At 37.1% G+C, this 27,526-nt stretch overlaps 1 protein-coding gene and 1 pseudogene across 1 annotated transcript in view; both read right to left on the reverse strand.

Moving 5' to 3' along the window:
* LOC141451627 (cell adhesion molecule 3-like) overlaps positions 1-27,526 on the reverse strand; it is a 133,015-nt gene that overhangs the window by 49,225 nt on the left and 56,264 nt on the right. The gene's annotated exons all lie outside the window — the stretch shown is intronic.
* LOC141451937 (U5 spliceosomal RNA) lies at positions 22,320-22,429 on the reverse strand (annotated as a pseudogene).

The following is a 27,526-nucleotide window of genomic DNA, read 5'->3' on the forward strand; positions in this document are numbered from 1 at the left end:
CAAAGTGAATCTAAGCTTTGAATTAAATATTTGTCATGAATGGTTACCAAATTATATATCCATCGTGAATGGATAACACTATGTTTGTGCAATGGTCCAAAGATTGGTCAATGAAATGGAGTTTGATGAATGAGTAGATAAAGGAGAGGACCATGGGTTTAATTAACAGCACAGCCCATCTGATTGTGAGCCCTAATTATACCTCCTTAGATTAGATTATATTAGACTTCCTTTCAGTTCTAATTAGTGTACAGACTAATCTGGAATTTCTGTTGATAGATTCTCTCAGAGTACATCGTGATGTCAGCGTTCAAAGCAGTGCCTTAACTTTTTTCTTGTTACGCCGCCATTCATTAAGGCAGTACAGTTATCCGTCTTCTTTCAACCCAGCTTTCTAAGTACAATATAAAAACAAACAAAAAATACCCACTTATAAAATATACGTAGATTAGTTTATTAACTGCATAAAAATTTTGTTGGGTGAAATGCTTCCTGAAGATTTTCAAAAAAGTTTTCAATGAAAAGATATATTTGGAGCTGTTGAGTGTAATTATTTCAAAATTAAAAAAAACTGCAGAAAGGTATGAGGTTAGGCCGTCGTATCAACCGACCCTCTTATAACCATTCATTTCCCTAGAATGCTGGTTTATGTGCTTCGAACTCAGTAACCATTCGGTGCACTCACTAATTAAACAGAACTAACCACGTCTGAGAGATTTGCGAAGTATTCTTGGAAAAAAATCAACGCCAAGTTGCACTCTCTCAGTGTGCATAAAAGACTGACTATTCGTTGCATCTAGAAAACTCAACATTCATCATAAAACATTATTATCATTATACAATCAGTGGAGGTATAGTCTGTGCAAATCCACAGTTAGGATTCGTTGGGATTCTCCCCAAGGAGGGAGACCACGTACATGATGAAGAAAATTCAGTCTCTTCCTCTTCTTTATCTCAACAACATACTCATGCCCAATGGAGATCAAGTGAAATATCGCAGCCTGTATCTGGACTAACAACTTATATAGTATCCTCGACTAAAAGGGACGGACTGCAAAAAAACCTATATAAAATGTTGAAAAGACTACTTGACCATCGCTCTAAATTGACGCTGACGAACGACTGGAAAATACACAATACTTTACTCGCTAAGGACTCGAATTACAAACGAACTAACCTCATCCCGAATAGAAGCCCTCCAATCTCGAATCCTAAGAAGAACCACAGTAAACGCCCAAAACTCACCATCCAAACAGTCCTTAAATATTCCCTCTATCACAGACTTAGCCCAATCCCGCTACTAGAAATTCCACGCCAAATTAGCGTTTCCCAATACAATCCTCTAATCCACTCTCTTTCATCCACATCCGGACTAAAGCCCACCTCGCAGACTCAGACGTCGATAGACCCACTCAACTACTTAACCTCGTCGTTCGTCCTAGGTTGGCCGACATGTTTGCAATAATAGTTAACTGCCGACTAATGGCTGCCGACTAATGGCTGTTGGTGGCCGTTCACGTTGCCGGCTATTGCGTACACGTGTGTATATTACACGTGTGTATATTATATATATAATCACTTATTCAGCGTTTTTGCTTGTTGCACCATGTATGCAGTTTCGCTATTTATTTTTATTTTTTTTGTAAAGGGAAGTTGTGCAGCACTGGAGGAGACACTTCCAGGATAGGAAATATGGCGGAAGACCTCCCAGCTCTTTGTAGTTCCAAATCGCCAAGACAATTCAACATTTCCATATAGACAAAATTTCAGCGCATTATAAATCGTTCATTTTCCAGGTAACACTCCAAGTCGCTATTTGGGCCGACCGTTTCCTTTTACGAGGAACAAGAGGAAGTGCATTTACGAGGGTCGTTTGAAAAGTCCGTGCAAAAATAAAAACTACTTAATTTTTTGGGGTAAACCTTTTTTATTTTTCAACATAGTCTCCTTTTAGGCTTATACACTTCGTCCAACGCTGCTCTAGTTTGTTGATCCCTTCCGAATAATAGGATTTGTCCAAGTCTGAAAAATAGCCATTCGTTTCTGCAAATCACCTCCTCGTTTGAATAAAATCTTTTTCCCGCCAGCCATTTCTTCATATTGGGGAACAAATAGTAGTCCGAGGGAGCCAAGTCTGGTGAATAGGGGGGATGTGAAACGAGTTGGAACCCTATTTCCATTAATTTTGCGACCACAACTGCTGAGGTGTGAGCTGGTGCGTTGTCATGATGGAAAAAGACTTTTTTGGTGGGCCAATCGTGGGCGTTTTTCTTGCAGCTCGGTTTTCAAACGGTCCAATAACGATGAATAATATGCACCTGTAATAGTTTTACCCTTTTCCAGATAGTCGATGAGGATTATTCCTTGCGAATCCCAAAAGATAGTCGCCATAATCTTTCCGGCCGAAGGAACGGTCTTCGCCTTTTTTGGCGCAGATTCCCCCTTGGTAACCCATTGTTTAGATTGTTCTTTGCTCTCAGGAGTGTAGTGATGTATCCATGTTTCATCCACAGTGACGAAACGACGCTTAAAGTCCTGCGGATTCTTCTGGAACAGCTGCAAACCGTCCTTACACGATTTCGTTTTTGGTCAAGCGTGAGCAATCGCGGCACCCATCTTGCGGATAGTTTTGTCATGTCCAAATGTTGATGCAAAATATTATGTACCCGTTCATTCGAGATGCCCACAGCACTAGCAATCTCACGCACCTTCACTCTTCTGTCATCCATCACCATATCATGGATTTTATCAATGATTTCTGGAGTAGTAACCTCAACAGGGCGTCCAGAACGTTCAGCGTCACTTGTGCCCATATGGCCACTCCGAAAATTTTGAAAACCACTTATAAACTGTTCTAATCGGAGGTGCAGAGTCACCATAATGTTTATCAAGCTTCTCTTTAGTCTCCTGAGGCGTTTTGCCTTTCATAAAGTAGTGTTTAATCAACACACGAAATTCTTTTTCGTCCATTTTTTGAAAATCACTCGACTTCCTCGATTCAAACGAATGCCAAACACAAAGAAATAGACCGATCTGGCTGAAACTTGGTGTGTTTTCTTCCAAGAGATGCTACTAACTAAACATAACCTCGATACGCGCCAGTGGTGCTATCTCTCTCAAAAAAATGACTTTGCACGGACTTTTCAAACGACCCTCGTATCTTTCAATCTGTTCCATCTTATTAGTAAAAGCAATTATTAAAATACAGATTTCATTAAAATTGGCCATACTTTAAAAGAAAAAAAATTAAAAACATTTAGTAAAACGGAAGTTACAAAAAATATAACGCAGATAAATACGGCGGGGTAAGGTACCAATACAATTAATCAGACTGTAATGGTAAAGCGATGAAGATTAGACACGCCATTGCATCATTTTATTCATAACGTTCCTTGTCTTTAAAATCTTATATTATGTATTTATGAAGTATGCACGACGTATGTATTACCACTTTTCAAACACGTATGCCTACATAAAATTTATACCCTTACATAAAATAAAGAAATTAGAATTTATGACATAAAACTTTCTTTGAGGGAAACGATTTTTGCGTGAGTACTTTTAACAACGTAATAAAACGCATTAAAAGGGAAGTAATATTATTATAAATATTAAAATTGAACGGAACTAGCCAGAACACGTTATTTATAACTTCGCCTTCTCACGCCCCGCTTTACCCTAATGCCCTTGTCAATTTTCTTTTTCTTTTTTTTTAAATAATTTCCTTTTTTTTTCTTCAGGGTCTTGTCACGAAGGATATTTAAAGAAATGACAAAATTATTACTTGAGGGGGGGGAAAAAAATGACACAAGTTACTTAACCATGTGTAATGGGAACACAATTACTTTAAGTACGAAATTGGCAATAAAGTTTGCATGCAATCTTACCAATAAAAAGAATATTAAATGCCAAAATGGATTTTCATTTTCCAGTACTAAATAAAAGATTTTATGACTTTTTAAAACTTAATTATAAAATAGTAGACCTTATTATTGCTGTTCATTATTTTTGGTGACTGATTCATAGTTTCAATAGGATGAAAAAATAAATGCCAGTTTCAGTCGTGATACATTTATTCTGCCGAGCTTTCGACCTAGGGACTAGGTCTCTCCATGAACAAACAAGACAGAAGACACACCAACCCTGTAATGTAAAAATATTACTTTGTAAACTAGCTCTGAAGATGACCTAGTCCCTAGACCCGTATGTAGGTAAATAAAGGTTCGAAAAGATTGTCCTCGCAGTGACTTTCCCACACAACCAGAGTGAAGAGATAGGGTAAGCACTTCTGTTCGTTCAGAAGGAATAAATCACCAGCGAATCAAATATTCACCCAGCGTACGATCTCCTTGCAGTAGGAGAATGGACTCCTTAAGGCTCCAAGAATGAGTTTACCCTCTCTCCCTCTATTAGTCCTTTACAAACACATATTTTAGCAAATGAATTTAGCTCTACGATTAAATGAAGCCAGAAAGATCAAAAATTACAGCAAAGGCTGGCGATATTCGCAATGTCCTGTAGATGCGGAGTTGTCCACTCCAGTTGTGGCTACATTTTGATGGTCTCGAGAGTGGGTAAGAGGGTTAGCCTTTCGGCTACCTCCCGAAATAGATGAAAAGATTGGAGACGCTTTAAACAAACTGTCAGGGATAACTATTTCCAGGTTACAATCAAGCTCTTTGCGCAGCCGCTTCAAGTCCTGTCCAGCAACCTCAGAATGATCTATAATGACTTTATGGCTTTTAATGAAAAAAAGGGCTTTTGGTGAATAGGTTATATGAAGCGAGGTTTCATAAGTAACCCTAGTACGAATCCCGCGCATGTAGCTACTTTTTATTTGTAGGAAAAATTTTGTAATAATAAAGTAAGTGTTCTCGCCCCCTACACCCGTCCGCGACACTAGATTATAATAATTTATACAACTATAACAATTCTTAATTGGACGTAAAGCCCTACCTGAAAAATTATTTGAACGATTACTTGGTTAGAGTTGTCTTGAAACAAATTTCTTCATTCTTCTCATCAACTTCGGGAGGTAGCCGGAAGGCTAATCGTCTTACCCACCCACAAGACTAACAAAATGTAGCCACAACTGGAGTGGACAACGCCGCATCTACAGGACATTGCGAATATCGCCAGCCTTTGCAATAATTATTGATCTTTTTTGGGCTTCGTTTGATCGTAGAGTTGAATTCATTTGCTAAAACAAATCCATAACCTCAGCATTAATTCTCATACTGCATGTCAAGTTCTCAGTAACTGCGCCAAAATTTATTGTCTTTTCTTATCCTTTTGAGTTATCCATCGTTTCAAGAGTTGTAGAGAATAACTTAAATGTTCTTGACAATAGTTAGCTTTTTATTTGAGGTCTAATAACGAAGTAAAACTTGTCAGCTAATTTCACTCAATCATTCTGCTGATACTTCAGAGGGAGGATTCCCAGCTCCATTCTCTCTTTTGGTACTCATCTTCATCGAAAAAATTTCTGACGAAATTATATTCCTTGAATAATAATGTTCTGCAGTGCCTCTAGATTTGAGAAATCGGATTTATTGTACGCTTGAGACATCAAGCCAAGAACATCATACTGGCAGTCAGCTTGCTCCTAAATACATTCCATCAACAATATGGACTCATCCAATAATAGTACCTAAAGCTTTCAACAAAGATTATCCAATCGGAGCAAATTCAAAACCCCCACCTCATTGTACTAATCTGTATTACACTCAAATCCCTATTTAGGAACAAGCTTTTACTAGCTGTACTACCAGATAATCCAAATCGTGGACAGATCAGTGTCACAGCATCTAATACCGGCCAAAGGATGGACAGAAGGAAATTCAGAATTAACCTGCAGTGAGCTAAAGTATTATAAAATAAATCTTGTTGTAAAACCTAAATTCTAAATATAATAGAACAAAGAATTACCAAATCAAATTATCCATTTTTGCTAATACTTTCATTATTAATGGCAAACAATCTGCCCACTACTAATTAAGCCCCAGTAAATCCTCAATCCTTGTTCATAGTAAATAATTAATATAGCAATTATGCAATTAGATTTTATTAAAACTTAAAAAGTATGCAATAAAAAGATAATTATCCTCAATATTAAACGCGTTTATTTTATTGATGCCATTTTTGTAAGTAATCGTCACAGCTTCTCAAGACCAATGCAGTTCTAGTCTATCAATATGTTCACTAAATCAATTATTATTATTATTTGGATATAAATCTTTTTTTTTAATTATTAATAAATCCTTACATAACAATGAAATGATGCTATAGAACCCAAATACCGCAAATAATCGAATTTTACCGGAAGTATGCGACTATAAGTAGTGCGTAATAAGTACGAGGGTCGTTTGAAAAGTCCGTGCAAAGTCACAGAGATAGCACAACTGGCGCGTATCGAGGTTATGTTTAGTTAGTAGCATCTCTTGGAAGAACACACACCAAGTTTCAGCCAGATCGGTCTATTTCTTTGTGTTTGGCATTCGTTTGAATCGAGGTAGTCGAGTGATTTTCAAAAAATGGACGAAAAAGAATTTCGTGTGTTGATTAAACACTACTTTATGAAAGGCAAAACGCCTCAGGAGACTAAAGAGAAGCTTGATAAACATTATGGTGACTCTGCACCTTCGATTAGAACAGTTTATAAGTGGTTTCAAAATTTTCGGAGTGGCCATATGGGCACAAGTGACGCTGAACGTTCTGGACGCCCTGTTGAGGTTACTACTCCAGAAATCATTGATAAAATCTATGATATGGTGATGGATGACAGAAGAGTGAAGGTGCGTGAGATTGCTAGTACTGTGGGCATCTCGAATGAACGGGTACATAATATTTTGCATCAACATTTGGACATGACAAAGCTATCCGCAAGATGGGTGCCGCGATTGCTCACGCTTGACCAAAAACGAAATCGTGTGAAGTGTTGCAAGGACGGTTTGCAGCTGTTCCAGAAGAATCCGCAGGACTTTAAGCGTCGTTTCGTCACTGTGGATGAAACATGGATACATCACTACACTCCTGAGACCAAAGAACAATCTAAACAATGGGTTACCAAGGGGGAATCTGCGCCAAAAAAGGCGAAGACCGTTCCTTCGGCCGGAAAGATTATGGCGACTGTCTTTTGGGATTCGCAAGGAATAATCCTCATCGACTATCTGGAAAAGGGTAAAACTATTACAGGTGCATATTATTCATCGTTATTGGACCGTTTGAAAACCGAGCTGCAAGAAAAACGCCCACGATTGGCCCACAAAAAAGTCCTTTTCCATCACGACAACGCACCAGCTCACACCTCAGCAGTTGTGGTCGCAAAATTAATGGAAATAGGGTTCCAACTCGTTTCACATCCCCCCTAATCTCCAGACTTGGCTCCCTCGGACTAGTATTTGTTCCCCAATATGAAGAAATGGCTGGCGGGAAAAAGATTTTATTCAAACGAGGAGGTGATTGCAGAAACGAATGGCTATTTTTCAGACTTGGACAAATCCTATTATTCGGAAGGGATGAACAAACTAGAGTAGCGTTGGACGAAGTGTATAAACCTAAAAGGAGACTATGTTGAAAAATTAAAAAGGTTTACCCCAAAAAATTAAGTAGTTTTTATTTTTGCACGGACTTTTCAAACGACCCTCGTATTCCGAAATTAAAAAAGAAAAGTCGAATCACCCGATTCGTTGATTTTATCCAAAATGTTGGTTATTCCCGGGACGGCCGGTGGTACCTAAAGCAGATACCAAATTTAGGATTCACGTAATTTTTTGTTTTTGTTTTTGAATAGAGTTGATGACAAAATTCCTCTTTTTTTGAAATTACAGCCGATCAAAGGCCCCTAGCCTTATCAATATTCCAACTGAGGTTTCGAGACAATAAGGTTTTGCAGGCTAGAATTGTCTGGCCCTATGCCCAACCCCCTGAAACAATGGAGGACCTTGCATTTAAAGGGTTTACTACTGAAGCCGTAGCTATCTCCAAGGGAATGTACACCCTTGGGCGTGCAGTGTATTGGTGCCTTGGTGTGGCTTGTGTACGTGAATGCAGTTGTAAGTGTATTGTGTATTCCCTATTGTATAGTGAAAGTGCATCACCATACTGTGCTAGGAACCCGTAGGATTGCAATACCCAGGTAGCTGCATGCAACAACGATCCCCTGCGAGAAGAGCTTACTCTACCCTACACAAAACGACAAGCATTCACCCATACACACCAATTTTATACATTATTTATTGGAGTCAAAGGAAATCAAAACGAAGAAAACAACAAAGTCGAAATATTTTCTTTAACCAAATATTACTAGGAAAGCAAGTAAAAGGAAAAACAAATGCTACAATTTTCACGTTTTCAAAGGTACAGGAAATACCCAAGTACTTTCCTTGGTTAAAGTAAAAAAAGTTAAGTAAGGCCTACTTTTCAGGCAGGCTTTACGTCCAACTACTAAATTAGGTGTCGCGGACAGAGGCGACTAGCAAAAATACTTCACTATAAATTCCTCATATTAGAACCATTAGATAAAATCGAAAACTTAGACTAACCAACAATACATCTTAGCATTGCGGGTCTAGCCTATAACCGTTCGGCTACCGTGGCGTCTATATTTTCACGTTTTTAGTACAATTAACTTTGGGGCAACATTTTCTCATCTCCGTCCTTGTACAACTAACAGTAATTGTAACAATCAGTGTCCACTGAATGTACCCCGAATTTGAATTTGAAAACGCTAAGAGAAGTGGGTTTCACCTCATTCTTTGTTTATAACGTCATTAAACTCCAGCAAGTTGATGAAAAACGATTTTGTAAAGAAAGAAATATAGCCAGAAGCTTTTACTCTGTTAAGTATATAAACCTGATTATGGTGTGCTCTTACAATATTTAAGAAGTTGTTCTAAACTCTCGCTTCATGTTCTTTCAGTAAAATTCTCGAAATTGTATCTTTTACTATGTTTTATATAATTCTTACTAACATTTTACTTTTAATAGCCTTCTACATTACACTAAGGGAAGCCCACCCTTACCGCTTCTCCTTAAGCGCCCTAAAATACCACACTGCATTGAAAATTATTCCCAAATTTTACTGCTTTTCTCTTCAGCTTCGCCGTCTTCTGCACTTCTCTTGAAATACTTATCATTGATTTTAAGGAGGGGTTTTGTAACTTCAAGCTTCCCTTAATAGCCCGTCAATACGTACGCAATGAACTATATTGAATTTAGAGTAACCTAACCTAATCTGTAATCCAACTCTGAATCTTTTTTCGTGAATATTGCTTTTAGGAGTGTTTTTGTAGAAGGGTTTAATTGGGTTTTTCTGAAGTGCTATTTTTTTTGGGTAAGTTACAGTTTAATTACACATATACTTTACTGAAATAAATATATATGTAAAACTAAAAACGTATAAAAGCTAAAAATAGCTTCACATTGAAAGAGAAAGCTGTTCCAGATGTGTTCACAATAAAAACACACTTTTAAAATGATTAATTTAGAACGCATTACAGATGATTTCGGCCAACTGAAACTAGTCCAACACTTAGATGACTCATGAACTGCATACATGTTACACAGAATGGTTGTTTATATTCTGTGCAGTTTGATGTATGTTTGTCTGTATGTACTTAACTGTGCTCAGAGAGTAGTACTATTCACCAGGACAAAGATCCGAATTACACCGTTGCAAATAGCATTCCCTCCTAAACTGATGCTGCTGATGCTGTTATTTATGTAGTGACCTGCTCCCGCCTCTCCTGGCACCGATGATAAGGGGAGTCGGCTAAATACCCCTTCCGAGCATCATCGCTCATCGCCTAATATAAACAGGATATTGTAACAAGTTTGTTCGCTCGCTAAATTGACTGTTGTTCCCAATGATTTTCAAATGGACTTTAAAATGATTTTATCACTTACAGTTTTTTTTTTTAAACAAATTCTCTACCATTTATTAACTGTATTTATTTTTAGTGATAGGCTCAACAAGTCTCGAAGTAAGCCTTAATAAGGGCTCAACAAGTCTCAAAGTAAGCCTTAATAAGTCTCGAGGAAAGACTTAATAATTATTATAAATCTATTTCTGTAAATTTATAGGATAACACCACGCATATTGACGAATGTATGAATAAGAAAATTATACTAAGAATCTCTAAACGTATGAAAATGATTCTAATTAGAAATAGAATTGTTATATATCCGGTAAATAGAAGGAGACAAATTATGATCTGGTACATACCAGATAATAGTGTCTCTTAACCACAATTCCAGTTAGTAAGTTTGTGCTATCTTACTAATGATAGTATTCATGTTACTGGGCGGGAGTGGAGAGAGGAGAGAAGATGGCAGCTTGGAGTCTGCAATAGATGCTCGTAGCATTTTGTTCTTCGATTAATCTATTCACACCAACTAAATAGCAAACTGTCCTTTGCCGTGTGCCATGCATTACTTTTATTGCAATTAATTTTAACAGTAGACTACCAACTTGAAAGATAGATCTACCAACTTGAAATATTCATTAATAATAAATGCTGTAACGAGAGAACACTGTCCAGAGGCCGGGAGTGCACTGAAAAAAGCTCTGGGCGCCAATAACCTTGGATGTTGACGCGTCTTAAATCATTTAAATAATAATATTACGTTTATTTCTGTATACAATTTTTTTCACATGTAAAAAATCAGCATCACTTTTCCCTCACCTAATTTGACAAGAAACAAACCTCACTAACACGCTACCAACAGGAATGTTACTTCTTACTTCCGGTATAGTAACTATGTGACGTAATACTATGTAATAACACAAGCTTTACTTGTGCTTAGGAATTACTACAAGTAAGTGGCAAACTCCAACAGCCAGATCAAACTCTACAGCATACATACGAGTACATACCCCGTCCAGAGTGAACGTCACATTTACTTAATTCTGACAACTTAACTTTACTAATTGTTGCAATTCAATTAAAGTTTAATAATTTTCAAGTTTCAAAAGTCATTTTAAGCATTAAATTGTAATTGCTCTAATTTGCATGTATGCTCCACAATTAATGGGTGAGCTATTCAATAGACAGGCACTAAAAAATATCGTTGATTGTATCCATGCGTGTTACGATAGATAAAATCAACGATATTATCCAGTATACATCGAATCTAACCGCTTTTTAATTAATGATTACTTAATTAATAGAAGATACTTTAAACTTCTGCTACTGGGCGGTTCCCGGACAGCTCGTATATGATGGAAAAAAGATAAGCCGGTGAAGTATTTGAGGAGTGATAACTCGGTAAACCTAGAATAACTGGCTGGCTATTCAGCAGAGCTAGTTTGTATTGTTGAGATTATAAAGGGAAGGATAAATCGATCCCAGAGTCGTAAATTTCACGGATATCCAAGTGACTCTACTGGCTATCAAGTCCTTCGAAGTTATAAATTCAAGGAGGTGTAAAATATCCTGGTTGGACAAACGAATGGTAGTGGTATATACAGGGTGAATCAGTAACTAATGTCTATAGGCCTACTGTGTGTAGTAATATCTAAAGTGGAGTTCAATGACGTACTGGTCAACTTCATATTTTCTACTGTTCTTGAGTGACGTCACTTAATTTTTTTCTCTAAAAACATTACTTTTTTGCAATAAAAATGTTATTACTCAGCAAGTTTTAGTCCGAATTCGATTCTGATGAAACGGTTAGAAAGACAGATTTTTCTAAGCATAAGTTACTCTCCAAACAGCCTCAATCTTCCTCCGGTCACTGGAAAAATAAAAGTAATCGAAATTTTTAAGAAAACTCATTAGGCCCTTATGTGATCATTATCAGACCTAGGTGCTGGCACTTTTTATAAAAGTTTCCTTGCCTAATGGGCTTTCAAACGGTATATCATTTTCCAGGATTCCTTTTATCTTCGTATTTTCGTAAATATAGAAATTACGTTTGTTTTACAAGAAAACGTGTTCACGAGCCCCACGACAGTGTTAGTTTATCAAATTCATTGAAAACTCTTTTAGATGGACCAGTAGTCAATTTTTAAAGTAGACTTTCTTAAAATAAGGAAGTCAAAAGGTTACAAATTGCACTTTTAAAATTTAATTAAGTGACGACACTCAAGAACAGTGGAAAATATGAAGTTGACCAATACGTCATTGAACTCCACTTTAGATGTACTACACACAGTAGGCCTATGGACATTATGGGTGGACGCGGAGACTGTCTGTTCTGTAGAAAACCCCTTTTCCCATATTGCTCTTAAATAACCTGCATCCATTAACGGCGAACAAAAAAATATTGCATTGAAGACAACAAAGCGTTGGAAAACACAAATAGTATTAGCAATGGTAGGAGAAAACTGTAAGCCTAGAGTGGCGGGAAATAATGATTTTCCACTAGGGTAAGTTTACAAAGACATTACTCTTACAGGGATGGAAGGTGCATCGCATGTGCCTGTCAGAGAATAGAGTTTGTGGGTTTGACAAAGAAGAAGAAGAAGAAACAGCTTTTCGAGTATTGAATACTTCTTATCAGCGTGAAAGACGGGTATGGCTGAGAATTTGGCGATCAAAACTTGTGCCAGGAATTCCCTTCCTGATTCTAACCTCTTAATCCAGGGCAAACAGGAATGGTCTCCATCTTGAGGGTGCCACAAAACAACAAATTCCTGGATCGCGAAGGGATAGCCTGACTAGCTAACTATCTCAAAATCTAATCTAAATTTAATTCCAAATCATCAGAAAAAACTGATGGATTCATGTTTCCACTCAAATGTAGCCCAGTTTAATCATGTTCTATAGCTGGGATTCCTAAATAATGGGTACAGTCAATGTTAAATTCAAATTCTGAACAGCCGACTGTAGGAAAACTTGTTTTCCCAATTAGTTTCGAGGAGCTGGTGTTGACCCCAATATCACCTACCTCTATCTACACCTATGGTGACAGCCATTCACCTGCACAACTCTTTCACGCTTATTTATCCATTAAATGAAGTAAATACAAAAAAATATAATTGGGAAAGTAGATATAAATGTAAATAATATACAAAAAGGGAAAGAGACAGAGACAAAGAGAGAAAGAAAATGGATAACTGCCAAACTTTCCTCATTTTCACGGTAAAATTCCTTGTAAGAATTTTTTCCCTTCTAAATTGGTAAAAAGTCTTTTTGTAAAAGTTTCAGGCGGAAGTAAGAGAAATATTGGTAAAGGGAAAGCATCCTTCCACTCGTCTTTACTTCCTGTTACAATCATATTCTTTAAATCACTCGCCATTTTTATTAAGAACGTAATTAGGCTTTCTGTACATTAATAAAAAAACACTTTGCGCTAACCAAACTTCATATAAACTTAATACTTTGAAAGAAGTTCTTTACTTTTTTTTTACTTTAAAAAAAAGAAAGATTAATTAAAGGTGTTGAATTTTCCTACTTGTTTAAAGTTTATTAAATTTTAAGTGCCTCATTTATTAAAAAAGAAGGTTTTGTTTGGGGTTTTTACATAATTTAGTCAGTCACAAATATAATTTGTTACCAAGTCCATCTAAGAGGGTCAATTATATATGATTTTGTGTCCAGTTATAGACAGGAAGTCAAAGGTTTTAAAGGAAGTCGGCCTGAACAATTTATCTAACAATAGGGACGTACACATCAACCCAAAGCACTCAAAATTACTGTATAAGCACTGCAAAAGAAGCTCGACATTGTCCAAGCGGAACTCATAATTACAAATTATATACAAACCTACATTTACACTTCTAATCACCAAGATACTTGACAGCGAGATACTTCCAGTGCCGGAAATCGGAATGTCTAATTTGTATACCCCGAACAAAAGACACCTGTTATGAACAATTTAGCTTGCGAACATTAGGATTAGATAGAACAACATTGCCTACTTGGTGACAAATGGGCAACCTAATTGTCTGGGAGGACTATTTTAATTGAAATGTAGTTTCGTTTTTTAATGCCAAAAGGGGCCAAATTACGATAAAAAGCGAGTCTAAATCTAAGTTGAATTTTTCACTAGTTGTTCTAGTCTATTTTTCTCTTGTTTTATAATTTGAACTCTAGCTTTTTGTTTGTTGCAGATCTTGGAATTGATTCTGACTGCCCTCATTAAGTGGCGTAGGTATATAACTAACGGAAACTATAACCTCCATTGTGGTTATAATGACTGTCTGGAGCAGCTGACATCTTGATTTAGTTTTGATTTCTTTGTTATATTTTTTTGGTTTAAATTATTTCTGTCTGTCCTTTGATTTATTGGGATCAGATCTTTGATTATGGATATCATCTCTAATTTATATTATTCATAAATGCAGCGAAGTCTACATCCAAACAGGAAGCATTTGCAGGAAAGTTTCTTTTAAAAGCCCGAACAGCAGCAAAGCGCTGTAAAAAAGAAAGAAAAACAGCTCGACAAATTAATCCTCTTTGTGCAACCAATTTGGGTAAAGCGTTTTTGGTTGCTGCAGTTCTGGTCTGGAGATTTTGCCCTCGATTAATCCTAGTAACTATTAAAACCTATGGGGCGCCACGGTAGCCGAGCGGTTAGAGGCGAGTCCTGTAAAGCTAATATGTACTGTGTGGTACTGGGTTCGATTCCCAGGTCTTAGGCCTTGGATTTTATTTAATGGTTAATATGACACCTAATTGGTAGTTGGACTTTAAGCCCCGCCTGAAAGAATAGGCGATTACTTTACTTTACTTTATTAAAACCTATGGGAACCAAAGTAGATGTTTAGTTAGTAAACACTGCTGTTTTTGGTGGTCTAAGGCTCGCAATACAAAGTTGAAAAACTTCATAAGTTGATCCCACTTAAAAAAGTAAAAACTTGCGAGTAAACCTACAATTAAGTACATTGCGCAAAAATCGCAATACTTCTAATAATAAAGCAGAGATAGTAAAAGAAAATATTTAGAAGTTTTCTTTTTGAAAAATAAAAGGAAAAAAGAAAGGGTTAGTTTTTCCTTAAAAGTGAGGGAAAGATTTTCTCAAGTGGGGAAATATTATAAAGTTGTGTGGACAAATAAAATAGAATAGGTTTTCTACACGAATTTATGGAATACACATCCCCATCCAAGGCAATTTCCCGACAACTTCGAGTCACCTAACTTGAGTGAGAGTGAGAGAATAAAAGCTTTATTTTGGTCCATTTTTTTGCAACTTCCCGAAGAACCAAAAGGGAGGATGTGAGGAGAAGAAGAAAATATATATTGGTTGAAACAGGTAAATATAGTTTTGGTGAGTAAGAGAGATGGTAAAGTTGGCCGAATAGTAATAAAAATGTGATTGGCTAGTGAAGAGAGAACGTCAGCGTTGAAGGGAGGTGGAAAACTTTGTGGGAAAGCAGAAGAATATTGGGGGAAGGGGCAGGAAATAGCAGGACAGTGGCTCGTCCTGGAGCGGGTAGGAACCACATTAAGTGCTAGCCATTGTCAATCTCTCGACTGGATCTGCTCTAAGTGGCTACACTCTCGGCATTTCCAGGACTTCGCCAGCTAAACTGGAATCTCCACTTCCTCTGTCAGCTAATATGCTTCCCTCAAAAACAATCTTTTAGTTCTTTTTTACGCCTTTTTATTGGCCACCAACTCTGGTTACTAGTTAATTTTCTTCTTTTCTTTTATTGTTCTCTTGGTATTCGATTAGGTGGCCTTTGATATTGGAGTCTGTAATCTCACGAGTGATGATGGTTGGCCATAACTTCAGACCTTGGTACCTGACCGTACTTATCCAAGCCACAACACATGCATTGCACTGGCCTGGCAGATGATAGCATTTGTAGGTTCTGTCAGGAGATGGAAGAAACGGCATTCTTGTTTCTGGCACGCACTGTGTCATTCTTGTCTGGCTATGAATGTTACTCCTCGGGAACGAAAAACCAAGACCTGAGAGCTTTACGCAGAAGCCGGTCTCCAGAATTATAAGTCTGATTAAACGGACGGGTCTGCAGGGCGAGCTCTACATTGGTGGGAATCACAATAGAGCCATTTGGGTGGCTTAAGCCTTAAAGGCCGCCCTAATAGGATCTAATCTAATCTCTATCCAAGCCACTCTGGTCTCTTATATGCAGGCTAAACTGAGTAAAGACTTGGTCATCTTTTCACAAATTCCTAGCAATATGGCTGCCACGAATTAGATGATTACCAGTTTTTAAGAGAAACGCAGAAAATGCTTCTTTTTTCCGCTCTTGGTTTATAATAATATTTCCAATCTCTTTCTTCGTAATCTTAAAGTAATGTGTAATCGAATAAGCAAAAAGTGAATTCACTTTTTCTTTCACTCCTAGTGATTCATTCAAGACTGATTTGTCTAAACCACTTTTAAGTTCTTCCACCGTGAACCTGTTACTACTTAAAACCCATCATTTGATCCATCACAAATTCTACCAAAGAAGTCTGCTATAGCCATTTATGCGAGATGTCCCCTCCTTAAATGCCCATTAAGGGATCAACCAATCGTCTGAGAGATGCCTATGAGAGGAAAATATTCACGATACCATCAGTCCGGGTTCCAAACAACATTAGATTGGTGACAACACTTGAGAAGGAAATGTTGCATTCCTGCTCCATTAGACATAGAACTGTTCAAAGCAAAAGCAGTTACAGGCAAAAGGGAAGTGGCCAAACTGTCGACCCACATGTTCCAGCTTCCGGAATAGAATGACCACCCTTAATAAAAAAATTACTTCCAGCACCAAATTCAAGCTGAAGACACAAATATTTATCCCCATCAGCACACTCGGGACAAACTGAATACAAATACTAAATCCTTTTTAAAGTTCCAATATTCGATTATCCGAATTACAAATTAAGCCGGTAGAATAGAAGTACAAGTACCTGGGAGCAACCGTGACTGTTACCACTAAAATCGGCAAATAAATTAAAGCCAGAGAGCAAACAGATGGCTGCTCGCTCTATCGAAAGCATTTCGATTCTATGTACTGCCACCGCATGCCTAGTTAATTATAGACAGATCGATAGATCGAAATTTATTTATTATTATTAGTGCTGAATTCACACAAAGGAGTAGTTGTTCATGACAGTATAAAGACAAACAATACATATCACAAAAATATACAACATTAGGGTTAAAAATAAATGAATAAAACTGAATGACAAACACAAAAAAGTCAAATAAACATCCGCTATTAAATGTATTTGTTGTACTAGAGTAAATAAAAAGCTTAAATTGAAACAATAATATGCTTTATGCAGTAAAAAAAAATAGGTATATAAACAGAGTAGCGGAGTCAGTTAACCAAAATTAAACAATTTATTTTGTATATTGAATTTTCCCTTACTTAATTAAGATAATCTGCCCTAAGCAAATGTTTAACTTATTGATCTTCAGAACTCGAAAAGCACATAATTAGTTTCAAAATCGTAGAGGTCATAAGCGAAGAAGTTGCAGTTGTGGATAACCTAGCTGGGCAGGTAGGAGGTTTTGTTAATATTTCTGTCTGCGGAAAATTTCAAAAGACGGGATAACAAACTGGGAATAGAGAAGTAACCATATTTTCCGACAACAATGCAACCAAGTAAAAGGCTTTGTTCAGAACAAAAGAATTGTTCTTTCCTCAGTTGTTCTCCCTCTTTCTTACACACGCTCCAACAATCTTTTTTTTTCTTTTTTCTTTTTTTGCTCTGCCTCTGTGGGTATGTATGTGGTTGGTGTGCTTTGTGGATGGAAAATGTGCTTTAAACCCAGCACAAGGGAAACCTCAATCCTTAGTGTTTGAGAGCATTTAGAGAGAAACAGATGGTATGGAATACAAAATTCTATCTTCCTACAATTGGGATATAATTCAACTTGTTCTGATTGGCATCCATCATGTTTCGAACCAATTAATAAATCTTCAAGGATTTGGTAATTATTTAGCTGTGAGTATTTAAAAGAACAGATTTCCTTTTCTTTTTCTTACAGCCATGTTATTTATATTATAAAAATAAATACAGTACAACCTCGATTAACCGGCCCTCGGTTAACCGGGATTCGGATTAACCAGGATCATGTAAAGTCATCATAAGAACACCTGGATCGGCGCCGAAACAAAAGTTAATTTTCAGTGGCGACAGGGAAATTTTTTGTCTTTCGATGTAACATAATTGTAGGCGTGGCAGCAACTCTTTTATACCTGATTTTCTTGAAGGGTCATTCATTATGAATGTTTGTATGTAAAAACCCAAAATATCGTGCAATTAGTACTGAATTTCTTGGGATTTACTACAGTCTTACAAAAGACCATGGGATGGCAAAAAAAATAATAAAATAAAAAATATGTATGTAAAAAATAAAAAAAGGATTGCCGTCTAAGATAGGAGTTGATCTCGGGGACGAAACAGTTATGTATTACTGTGTAATACTGTATATTCGGCTTAACCGGGATTTCAGTTTTCCGGGGTGGGTATAGCCGGAGGTCAGCCCGGTTAATCGAGGTTGTACTGTAGGTTAATATTAAGTTAGACTTCACATTCACAAAGTATTAGCCCAACAAGTAGCAGTAACCCATCTTTCGGCTAGTGAATTCGAGTCCAAGACTTTTGGTTAGAATTATTTCTTTATACTGTAGAATCGCCTGCCCCTTAAGCACGTTTAGAACTTATAGTAAGACCTATTGTACACAACTATAATCGATTCAACAGTCTAAAAAGATAATCGCAGCACTTTTGGGCAAAGTGCAATACGACGCGGTCAAGTCGTTCCATACTATAGAGCTGTGGTGGTGAAGGGGGCACAAAACAACCTTACGACGTAGGTAGCATTTAGAGGTAAGTTATGGGATTGCAATAGCTGCTGAAATGAGCTTGATTTAGAACTCATAGTTTAAAATAAACTATAAAAACTCATCTATAGATTACATATTTTTTGAGAATTTTATCAACGATTTTCCTTTAACATTTTGAGCTCTACATATGTATGCATCTAGAGCAACTGAGCTCAAATTGCGCAACCCCTCTATCCTGAAAATAGGACTATCAATTTGCTTCGAACTTCGTTTTCATTAGCACCAGTGGTACTGACTAAGTATTCAGAACCTCTTAATGCTAAACAAGCTTTTTTTTTTCATTTATTTCGTTATTTACAATCTGTACAATATAATATACAATAAGTAAATAGGGAGAATGAAGGATAAATGGATGCGTGAAAGGCAGGAGGAAAGAAACTGCCCAGCGGTAGCACTCTCTACAGGAGTACAGGATATGATTTTTAGTTCTTCAAATTGTAAGGAAGTCGCGGGGCCACTGGCGATTCAGTCGGCGAGGAGAATTAGGGATGTCAGAGGAGGCGAGTGACAGTACTAGAGGATTAGAGCTAGTCGAGAGAGCTGTATGGATCTTTTGGTATTTATTCTTGGCGTGTTGGTGTACGAAGGGGATTTTGAGGTCGTTGTCAAGAGTGAGGTTAGTCACCGTAGAAAGGAGCGTCAGCCATCTGTCGGCAGTAGTTTTGATTGAAATGTTCGTACAGTCTGTTTGTATAGTACTGTATATTAAGCGTTTGAGTTCAATGGGTAATTTGGTGCGTCGTCCAAGATACACAAGCTTAAATAATAAAATTTAAGAGTCTATATAGGTCGGCAAATTTAATAATACTAAAACAAGTAAATAATTCTTTTCATTATCCCATTAAGTAAATGGGATACCATCTTAGAACGGGATAAGACAAACTTAGATTATTCGATGATTTTTAATACACAATTAATAGATAACCGTTCTTTTGGTGCTCGTTCACTAAATTAACCAGGAGATGGCTCGAACTGACAAAATACAGCATTGCTATGCGACCGTAATATTGTAAAACATCTTCAAGAATTAAACAAGTTTGAAAAAGAGAAGTAAATGTAGAGGGAATGATCTGCAGTTACCTCCAGTCGAAAGATAAATGTAGGATAAAATATCAAAGTGTTTTAATAAAGTAAAATATTTTGCTGTTTTAATTAAACGAGAAAACTTTTGCTTATTTCAATTATAACAAATTTAAAATCCATTTTGTTGATGACAAAACTCATTTTCACTTTCACAGAATCATTTAAAATAATGTAAAGAGAGTTGGACAACTGTGTGGTACAAAAAAAAAAAGAAGATTTTACAACAAAAATTAGGTCAAGGGAGGAAAAGATTTCTGTGATTGGCTCTAGGAGTAGTGTTTATTTTAAGACTGATTTATTGACGGAAAAGATTTTTCCCCCTGTTTGTGTGAGCTATAGTGAAGCCCTGAAGAAAGAGAAGAAAAGGCTACAGCGTTGAAGTGTATATGTGTAAATAGTGTTGGCAGCAGGTGGCGCCGGTGTTCTAGCACCTGGGCCGGCTTCACAGTGTTCTCTTGTACTCCTGGAGCTAGCTGTAGAAGTTTTTGGCTCGCGTGATTCCAATGATTGCAATGTGAAATGACAACTTTATTAGCTGTTCGATAAGCTCTCCACTAGACCCTTCCACCTTTTGCATGATCCCAATTCTGGCTAAAAACACACCCTAACCTCAATCTATTTGTATTTTACAGTTTACGATAGTTGTTTTTTTTTTTTCCACCTTTCCATTAAGTTTCATTAACTAACGGAGAGAATTGCCCAGGTAATTGGTGAATAAATTTTTGTAGAAATATTAAAAAAGTCATGTTACTGTTGTTGTTGTTGTTAGCTTTGATGGTGAGTAGAATTTCACATTTTTAGAACATCCCAGACTACCGGAAGCCATCCCCTCCTTTCTCCTTGTAAGAAAAAGTGTTGCGATTAAGTAGACTTTCTATTTTGAGTTTAAATGGGAATACACATTTTGTCTTCGCGTGAGTAAAGTTCATTTTGCTTTTTAAATTGATATTTACAATGTATAGAGTCAGTAACAGTAAGTAAATATTGTAAGGAAGTTGACCTGAGCCACAGAAGAAAGGGGCTAGATTGTTCTGGAAGTTGGCTGACCGAAGTCTATAACAGTCCACCACTCTATAAAGGCCAAGGGAACGGCCCCAATGGGAGTATGGGTAAGACAGTCGTAGGTGGGAGTGAGTAGTGACATTTGGAGTGAGGGACAGTTGGAGAGACAGTTCGGAAGGGACAGTTTTGAGACAGTCAGTGTTGCGGAGTGCTTGAGAGTTAGCCAGTTAGGCGGTTAGTCAGTTAGTGAGTAGAGTTGTTTAGTGCAGCTGCGACTAGTGCAATTCAGTGCAGTGCGGACCAGTAATCAGTCGTGGAACAGTTTTTGTGGTGTATTTACGTAGTGAGTAAGTAACAGTAAACTGTTGTGACTGTTGTAAATGGTAAATGCAAGGAATAGCGTTAGTTGCTAGTAAATGTTAATGTGTTAATAAATCAGTGTTCTTATAAGTTTAGCGAGTTTTATTATTTATCGAACCCACATATTATTTAATAACTAGTGGCAGCCATTAGTTGTAGTCAAAGTTTCAAATAGAGAAAAACGAAAAACTTTACAATATGTTTAGTCCAATGTTGGCGTTATTCTGGCAAGAAGGTAAACTATCCAACGGTAAACAGTTCCGATTTGAAATTTTGACAGTTATTAGGCTCGCGGGTGATCTCAAGGTAAACAGGAGGTCGACTGGAATTATTAGTATTGGCTTGATCTTCTATGAGGAGGATTAGAGCAAAGATGAAGAGAATTATGAAATTTTCGATAATCGAATTTTGCTGTTAGTATTATGCAAAACATGTAGAGATCTTTATCTAGCCCTAACGTATAGTTTAGTTATGTAAACAGGAGCGTCTGTAATTTAGCGGAGAATTACAGCATTATGTAAGGTCCTGGATACTAGGAGAGTTTAAGCGTTTGGTTGAACCCTATATAGTTCTATAATCCGTAAGGCTACATTGATTAAAGTATAAGTCGTTTCATTTCGATACGTAGTTTCGATCGTCTGCTTTGTAGACGATACAATAGTTTACTGTTTCTTAACTAAAGTATTTCAAATCAGAAATTTTCTCTCTGTTATTAATAAAATCTGAGAATGTCGAAAAAAGAGCACAGAATAAATGTATAGCTATGTTTTAGAAAACGATGCGCAGATATAGAAACAAGTGTCTGGCTACATCCTGCAAGATATCCTTTAAGGAAGTCTTTGAATGATTAGATTTAAAGTAGAAAAGGAAATGATTACTTAGTAACCGGGTTTTAGAAAGGAAGTTGCGGTAGATATGTTGGTTTGAGAATTAATTAAACTGATCACGTGTCTAAAAAAGAGAAGCTGCCGGATATGTTGGTAGCGGACATGAACATCAACTGACCATATGTCCGAAAAAACCGCAGAATATGTTGTTTACACTTGATGTAAAGTGGAAAAGACAGACAAAACAACAAATTCTGTATAAACCAAATGTCACGGTTAAGGTCACGAATGATTTGAATATTGTATAAAACAAACTCTTCAAGTAGTCCCCCCCCCTCTCCATGGAAATCTTTAGTAAAAAGCGAAAGATTTATGCGATCTGAAGAGGGAGACCAGAGGCCACGGTAGCCGAGCGGTTATAGGCTAGACCCGCAAAGCTAAGATGTATTGCTGGTTTAGTAGGTTCGATTCCCCAATCTAGACCTTGGATTTTATTTAATGGTTAATATGAGAAATTTATAGTAAAGTATGTTTGCTAGTCGCCTCCACGACACCTAATTGGTCGCCTGAAAAATAGGCGATTACTTTTTACTTTTTTTTAAAAACAAACTCTACCTCAATCTCGAAGGAATTTCCAATAAGTACACTGCCCCCAAATAGATAAGAGTATCTTGTCAGGTTTAAAGGAACAGTTGTAAAAGTACTTCGCCATGTTGTAACTGTAAAATAGTCAGCTGAGTCTATAGATACAGAGTTCGTAAATCTTAGTATGAATTAACCATACATTTCTACCATATTATCCCCCCTACTGTTTCAAAAGATCGATACCACAGACTTTAGATCGACAAACGATTAATCTGGAAACCTCATAATCGACTAAAACGAACTGAGTTTATCTTGTTCATTCTTTTTGGTGACTGATTCAGTTTCAATAGGATAAAAAAATAAATGCCATTTCAGTCGAGTAAAATTTATTTTGCCGATCTTTCGACCTAGGGACTAGGTCATCTTCAGGGCTAGTTTACAAAGTAATACTTTTACATTTCAGGGTTGGTGTGTCTACTGTCTTGTCTGTTCATGGACTGTCCATGACCTAGTCCCTAGGTCGAAAGCTCGGCAAAATAAATTTTACTTGACTAAAATGGCATTTGTTTTTTCATCCTATTGGAACTGAATTTAAATAACGAAAGATCTATAACACGTATTTTTTTATCTTTTTATTGAAATTTACACCTGTACCTGAAGGGTACAATAAGTAAATGTGATAAGTGTATAAATAAATAGCGAGGCAGACGCGAATGACGGTCATCCATTGATGGCCGCCATTAGTCACCCAGTTGGTCACGGGGCCAACGGCGCCTCAACCGTCTTCGAGGATTGGAGGGTAGCGCAGTTGAAGACAAGTTTGCAGCTAAAGGGTTGAGGGATGAAATGAGAGTTTTTGATGAAAATTTGTATATCGGATTTTTGGCAAGTTCACGTATTAAAATAATTTTAGGGCCACCTTGAGAGAAGGGGAAAGGCGGTAGTTTAGCCTCTAACGTGCCATTTCAGTATAATGTACACTGAAAAGTATTAAATTAGTTTTCAAACGCTTCAAGCGCCATATTACTTCAAATTTTGTATCTCCAGTTTTACCAATTTTCAATGGCTAAAATGAAAAGGTCATTTTGAAGCCTTTTTTACCCCCCCCCCCCCCCCCATTGATATCGCAGAATAACTAATTAGGAATAAATTATTAACGAGCTGAATGTGTGACTGGGGAATGTTCGTGGTATTTTATTGTGAATTTTATTATTAGCGATATTGTTTCCACTTCCGCCACATCGGTGGTTAGGCAGATGATCCAATCAGTAATTGCGATAAAAAGTGTGTTGCATGATGTCGCACATATTAACTACTTATATCAATCATTTAAACTGTAATTAACTTTTATATATATATAATGAGAAGTTATTATTAATAAAATAAAAGTCGGAATATTATGTGATAACACTGTAGGTTTTTAATATTGAGATATTAATCTATATATTCGTATTACCTAAAGTGGCATGCTAATTTTTTCCTGTTACTGTTAAAAAAATACAATTATTTAATTTTCTATTTTATAATTTAAAAAAAGAAAAAACATCTATTGAATCAATTATTAAGCATAGAGCACAAGCGGAAATAAGTACTGGAAATGTCCGTATTTCTCTGGAGTCATGGAAAAATGTTTAGAAAATTGTCTGAAAGTGGCTGACCGATAGAGAAACAGAGAGAAATTGGTTCGGTCCCGGAAGAATCACTTAACTGATTTTTTGGATCGATTTATTTGCATTTCCTGACAAACAGGACATATTTATTGCACATCTGTAGGTCGGTTACTTTTATTAAGAGGGTTGGCTGAAAAGTAATGCACACATGCTTGCCGAGCGCGAACGAAGAGCTTCAAAAAGCGCGTGAGGTGCCATTTGGAAGTCACATTTCCCCTTATTACGTATGCGCAGTTTGAACTCGATGGGTTCAGCCAGCGTATTTTTAGACGCCGAAGTATGGATACATTTACTGGTGCTATGTCTACCGACTTTCTTTTGAATATTGTGGCAGAGGACGAATCATGGATCCATCATTACGACCCAGAAGAGAAAAGGCACAGCACTGAATATCGACATGCGTCTTCTCCTCGGCCGAAAAAGTTCAAAACACAACCGTCCGCAAAAAAAAAAAAAAATTCTTCTGACTGCGTTTTGGAATGCTCACCAAGTTTATGTGACCGATTTTCCTGGATCCAGGGGCAACGGTAAATACTTCTCGGTACGTAGAGACTCTAAGAAACCTCCGACGTCGAGTTTGTCATGTTAGAGGCAGCTTGGCACCTCTTGCAACATGACAACGCTGGTCCTCACACCTCGCGCGAAACTGCAGAGGCTCTGGAAAAACTGAAGTTTGAACCAATTCCACATCCTCCTTATTCCCCAGGTCTTGGCCCCAACGATTTTTATTTTTTTCCCCCCTACTCAAGAGAGACTTCAAGGGTAATTAGTACCCCTCAGACGATGAGGTGAAGGCAGCTGCCACGTCCTGGATTCAAGAAAAGTCAAAAGAATTCTTCAGTGACGGAATGGAAAAACTTGTTTCACGTTGGGAGAAATGTGTTAGCGTTAATAGTGACTACATTGAAAAGTAATAAATAATTGTGAAGCTTAAGGATTGTACTTTGATATACTTTCTGTCCGAACTTGCATGAGTGCATTACTTTTCAGCCAACCTCGTAGAAACACTTTTCTCTGAAAAATTAAATTAAAGCTACTTAGGTTTATGACTTATAAAGTACTAAATCCTCACTGTCAACTTCGTTATATCAATCTTGCCCTATTCGCTCATAATGTGGCTTTATATAAATTGTATATAATCAGTTTGGAGTAGAACATTTCGACTACAATTACGTTACCGTCTCGCTGTACACTAGCTGACTGAACGAGGATGGTTAAATGGTGTGTACATGTGTTACTCGAAGTGTTAATAAATCGAAAATAAAACATTTTGTAAAAAATAATGAAATAAAAATTTAGCGATACCTAGTGATTGTTTAAAGATTCGGAACGTTTAGTGCACATGTTAAACTAAACGTAAAGATCGCTTAAACAATTACTAGGTAACATTTTTAAATAACACATGAACTCACCATGCAAACTACCGCAAGAATAGAGCGAGTCGAAAACATAAGTGAAGTTGAAATCTCTACACCTGACTGATTATTCTACCTCTGATTATGGGTGGAAGTCCGAGGCTAATACAATAAACATGCATCCCTACGATGGAATTAAAATCAGCGATATTATCAAGCACTGCCAAACTAATGACATGTTCAATATATTGCATAAATGCAACCTGTTATTTTTCTAGGTAAAACTAGTTTTAGGTCTTTCTAAGGGGTTGATGGGATAGATTAAAGTGCACTTAGATAAATGTTTAGTTTAACAATAAAGTTAAAGGCTAGAAAGGACTAGAAATAGGTTTTAAAATTTGGAATTCGGGAAAATACAAAAAAAAAAGAGTTAAACATCGAGACTTTTTTTTTGAGATTTTTCATCGAGAAAAAGGAAAGTGTTTGCAGCAGAATTTTTGTTTTTCTCTCTATCTCTAATTGAAAAAATAATCAACAAATACTTCTGTAGATCCAGTGGTATAGTCTCGAGTTGCTAGGGCTGTCAGTGTAAGTCCAGTTTGGGTAGTTACCCACAGGAACTTCACTTCCTCAGAGAGGGAGAGAGAGAGAAAATGCCTAATGTGATGAAATAAGGGAACAGCAGCATCCCCCATTCTGGCGAGCCCCTATCCACGACCACCCCCCTCCAAAAAAAGCCACCAATAGCAATAAATATAGCAAAAGATTTATTAAATGGATGGCTAGTTTATATACAATCCCTTCTTTTCTTTCTGTCCTGCCTTTCAAGTTCGTTAAATTATATAAACAAAGCATAAGGAGGGGGTGGGGGGAAAAGTAGCTAAAAGCTGGTGCTAAGAAGAAAAGCGAACGAACGATGACTCGCTTCGTGCTGCGTGCCGCCACAAATCTTCACTACGGCCCCCGTCATGTCTTCCGCGCCGCCTCCACACCACACAGTTTGGATCTCTTTCACCAACTTTCTTTTTTTTTGCTAGCGCGCACCTCAACCACCAACATTTCTTCAACTAGATTTTTACCCTCTTACGTAATTTACGATGGGTTTCTGCAATAAATCTCCGGGGGCAGATTTTCTTTTTTTTGGGCGTGGTGAGGGGCAGTAGGAGGAAATGTATATATATACTTTATTGTGTTTTTGTGTGCGCGAGGTTTATAAGATTTATAATATATAATACTCATATTCCGCATACAGAATCTACCGCCTCCAATAATAACCATGACGGGGAATTCCTTCTCAGAGATGGAGTGGTACCCTTGAAAGATATTGCAATAAATTATCCGCTATCCTCCCCATACTTAGGTAAATATACCTAGTTTGAATTTAATTGAAAGAAATAAAAATAACTTCAAGCCAAAATAATTTACAAAACTCGCCCATTCAGGTCTCTAAAAATGCTCTCTTAAAATTATAATCAGTTAAAATTTAAAGATTAAGCGTTACAACTCTCTACACCTCCAGACATTACAGTCAAAAATACCACAGAAAACTTCTTAACGTTATGTATCTAACCTCACCATCCTTAATGATCTTAAAATCCCTTTCATTAAAGATCTTGCTGAAACTCGTTTCCCTCAAATTTCATTCCTCTATAGCAGCTCATCCCTAACCCTCTCATAGAACCACCTATCTTCCTCCACATTACCAGGTAATCCTCTAACGTGATTGAAGAGAAGATGGCCACAGTGATCTACTCTCCTCATAAGAGCAGTATAGCAAGAGCACGTTATGGGGGTGTCCTCCATTGGGTGCCTTCTCCTATCTAAATTCATGACATTGTTATATTATATCACATTTATTTGTTGCAACATACGTTGCAGTTGCAA

Source organism: Rhodnius prolixus, unplaced genomic scaffold (genome assembly GCF_049639745.1).
Source record: "Rhodnius prolixus isolate KJV_2025 unplaced genomic scaffold, Rpr scaffold_14, whole genome shotgun sequence".
Classification (NCBI taxonomy): Eukaryota; Metazoa; Arthropoda; class Insecta; order Hemiptera; family Reduviidae; genus Rhodnius; species Rhodnius prolixus.